Source organism: Crocodylus porosus, unplaced genomic scaffold (assembly GCF_001723895.1).
Source record: "Crocodylus porosus isolate Cpor-Errol unplaced genomic scaffold, CroPor_comp1, whole genome shotgun sequence".
Classification (NCBI taxonomy): domain Eukaryota; kingdom Metazoa; phylum Chordata; order Crocodylia; family Crocodylidae; genus Crocodylus; species Crocodylus porosus.
The window spans coordinates 836209-840547 of record NW_017728910.1 but is presented as its reverse complement, the minus strand read 5'-3'; positions in this window follow the sequence as shown (position 1 = coordinate 840547).

Here is a 4339-nt window from a genome sequence, read left to right as displayed (position 1 = left end):
CTCACATTTTTCACTAGTCTATGTAAGGATGGCCCCAGTGGGGTTCCTGCTTGGGTCTTCAAAATTGGTTAATTGTTATCCATGGAACAGATCTTATTTTTGTCTATAATACTGAAACATCAACAAACAAACTAGCCTTGCCTAGTTTTCCTTTTTGTCAGTTTGTCTGAATATGCAAGAGCTTTTAAGATCCAGTTATTTGTTTGTAGATTTGAGGCCACTACTAAAGATGCATGAATTTAAGGGGTTTTTTTTTCAATTGTTGAGTAAATAGCTTACAACATTTTCAGCATTCCAGTCTTATGATCAAATGGGATCCAGATCAAATTTCATTTAACCTGTGTCAAAAGGACAATAAGAACAGTTTAAAATAGAGATCAGCAGTATTTTTTATTTTTGCATGTAATATTTCTCTTTGGTACTAGAGCAATATTGGCATGAGCAGAGCAAATACACATTTTGATAGATTTTAGAGGTCTTCCAAATCCTTCTCTGTGGAAATGCTGTGTTCTGCAAGAAGATCTCACCAATTCATTCCAGGATTTTCTAAAAATTTTGTGTTGTCACTGGCCCATTTTTTTCCTGTTAATTCTTTGAACTTGTAAATAGCAACTTTATTTTGTCTATCAATTATGAAACAAGGTTTCACAATTTAATTTGATTACATTAGTATCTCAGAGTTTAAAATAAAATAATAGTCAGATTTTTATCAATTAATGTAGGATACCATCAGAACAAAAAAAGGAAAATACATTAGTTTTAGTTACTAGTCAGATGGTTTAAGTAACCTAAGGTCTCATCCTGTAAACCCTATACCTAACAAATCATTACTGAGGTAACTAGGTTGCAAAGTTGGGTTCCTAGACTATACGGACTTTTGTTGCAGCCTGGAAAGGAAATCTTGTCCACTTTAAAAGTGTACTAATCATCAAAAATGGATCAGAATGGTGACACAATCCACATTTTAAAATCCTTAGAAAACGATTCCAATTGCTTATCTAAGGGGACCTGACCTAATCATTTGGGAGAGTAATACTTTTGTTGTTTAACTGTCTTGCAGAAAATTCACATGGTTGGAAAATGTAAAATTCCCAGGTTCAAAGGTAGACCTGTATCTCTGCCCCCATATATTTTATTTAAGCACACAATGCCTTCTTCCCCTTTTACTTGACAAGCATGTATTCAGGAGTAAAGACTACAGCTAGATAAATAAAGGTGCGTGAGAACTGCTATATGTTTTTTCTAAGAGTTCTGTTGCTTCTGAATCTTAGAGGTAGGTTAGCCAAAGTCTCTTTAGTCTCTTTTCTTTTTTTAATTAAAATGCATTGCATAATATTTATTCTGCCATAGCTCTGATGTTTCTGCAAAAATATGTAGCAAATTGACACATGCTCTGGTTCCAAACTCAAGCCTGTAAACAACCTATAAAAGCCTCTAGAACTTGTTTCCCTGTGATTTTTGACAGACCTGATACTCGTATTTCTCAGAAGACCATTCCAAGTATTACAGAAATATGGTATTTTGCTCTTGTTTAAATTTCTGTGCTGATAGACACTAAACTGATGTGATAAAATATGAACTTAGATTTCTGATCAACTCTTACTCCTGTTGTAATATTTATATATGTAGCTCCCTTGAGGTCAGTAGAATAGGGAGAGTACCAAGAAAGAGTTATGATATGTCTACATTAGTGGAGCTCAATGTTTTAGCCCTGAAGGCTAAATGGGGGGTTCAGGGCTGGTCTATGGGCTGGATCAAACCCCACATGCCAGGAGCTCAGGCTCCAGGGACCCTTGCAGCCTCCACTCAACCCAACGTTCTGGGATCAGGCTCTGGCACCCCTTGTCACGCCTGGCCAGCCTACTTCCTGGAATCAGGCCCCATGCTACCCTGCATGTCTGATCTAATCTGCAGGGCCATGACCCATGGGGCTCCCCGTAGACCTGTGGGGAGCCCAGTGGGCTGGATGACATGGTGCTGAGGGATGTATCTGGCCCATGGGCTGGGGATTGAGCACCCCTCCCCTGGTCCATGTGGCAGCTAATGGAGTTCCTATAGACATACTTATGCTGGCCTTAAACTAGCTAGCTCAGATTTTGATAGTTGTATAGCTGTGGCAGCATAGAGCTCCACATGGGATTTTAAATGTGCTGGAGAAGCTGGGTGAATGCTTGAACTGTTAGTCTACACTGGACTCCATAGTGCCACAGTGACACAGCCAGCAGTTCCAAAGATAATTAAAGTTTGCTTTGCGCACACACACACACAAAATGGAATTGTTTTACATTTGATTCCCTGAAAAAATTGTTCAGATGGGTGAGATTTTCTAATCTTTAGCACCATTAAGTAGGATTCAAAAATACAATTTAAAAATATAATTTAAATGAGGGCATTTACACCAGTCATGCTGCATATCTGTGGATGTAAATTCAAGTTTCCATACTAGAGTAAGAACATTAACCAAATTGTCTTTTACAGGACTGCTTGATTTCAGAGCACTGTTTGGTGGGGTTACTCTTATCCAAGCCCAAGAACAGCAGTTTAGTAGGGCTGTGCGACGCTTTGGCCCCTGATTTGATTCGGAGGAGATTTGGCCCAATTTGGTGGTTGAATCTCCAAATCTGAACTGAATTAGGAGACCCTTTAATCTTTCCAAATCGAATTGGAACCCTCCAAATCGATTCAGAAAGATTCGGAAAGATTCAGTGATTTGGACAGAAACACAGCTTTAAATGTTTTTTCTACATACCTCTAGGTAGCAGGTGGCTCATGAATGCTATGATCCTGGGGCAGATGGGGCATCCCACAGGAGTGCAGGGGGCTCCCCAGTGTGCTCCACAGCAGACCTGGAAGTGGACCAGAAGCACTTCCACTCCACTTCTGGGTCCACCGGGGAGTGCACGGTGGGGGGGGCTGTGCCCCCTTGACTTGGCTATTGGTGCCTTCTGGGTACCCCCCGCAGCTGATCACCAAGCTGGGGGGGCCCTGTGCACTCCCTGGTGGACCCAGAAGTGGACCAGAAATACTTCCAGTCCACTTCCGTGTTTGCTGCTGAGCATGCGGGGGGTCCCCCTGTGCTCCTGTGGGATTCTCCATCCACCGCAGCATCACAGCATTCATGAGCTGTGCCTGGTAACTTGAGGTATGTAGAAAAAAAAATTAAAGTTGTGTCTATGGCCAAATCGCTGATTCTCCGAATCAGGATCAAATCTTCAGATTCAGATTCAGCCGAATCAAATCGGGGACAGTGATCCAAATCAACAAATCAAATCACTGCCCCTGATTCGGGCTGAATCCAAATCAAATAGGGTCCATTTCACACACCCCTACAGTTTAGGTAATTTAATACTTGTAAGAATGCATAGACAGGATTTTAGGCAGACAAGGTTCTTTGGGTGAATCTGGTATCTTTTATTAGGCCCACTTAAATAGTTAGAAAATAATTATTAAGCAAGCTTTTGGGTTCAAAAACCCTTCGACAGGCTAAGGAAGTTTCAGCAGTTGGTGTGTGCTCTTCCTGGATGGAATGAAAAGTAAAGAAGCCAGAGGCTGGGCTGGTATGCATACAAGACAGGTAATCCATGAAAATGTAGACTGAGGAGTCAATGAGTGAGAGACAGGCTTGTGGGGGAGGAAGGGAGAGAGAAGGGGGATGAATAGTGGAGGGGTACCTGGGAAGTCAGCTGTCAGGCAGGTTATAATGTGTCATAAATCCAGTGTCTATATTTAGTCCATGATTTTTTGTGTCCAGGAGATTGATGAAGTGAAGTTCATAGGCTCGTCTCTGGGAAGTGTTTTGTAAGTTTCCTTTGAGGATTAGGACTGAGAGATTGGAGAAAGAGTGGTTTTCTTTTGAGAAATGTACACCCACAGGTAATTGGGTATCCCTGTCTTTGACAGATTTCTGGTGTGCATTCATTCTGGTGCACAGTTGTTTGATCTCTCCTACGTATTTTCCGTCAGGGCATTTGGTGCATTGGATGAGATATATTACATTTCTGGAGGTGCAGCTGTAAGATCCGGAATGCTGATGACTGTTGTGGGGTGTAGTAATTGTGGGGGTGGTGGGGATGTGTTGGCAGGTTTTGCATTTCTTGTCATGGCATGGACTGGATCCATTTGGTGTGTTCTGTGTTACCTCTCAGCTCCATGTTCTTGGGGAACCCTGACACAGGACGCAGCCTGACTCACAAAGAATTCCACCCCCACTTCCCCTCCTCTACCTAAACAGAAACTGATTAAAATGCAGTGAGAGACACACCTAAAACCCTCCAGATAAGGGTGACAAAAGTGAAACAACTGCCCTAGGTCTCATTTGCATCTGAGATGGGACCAGATG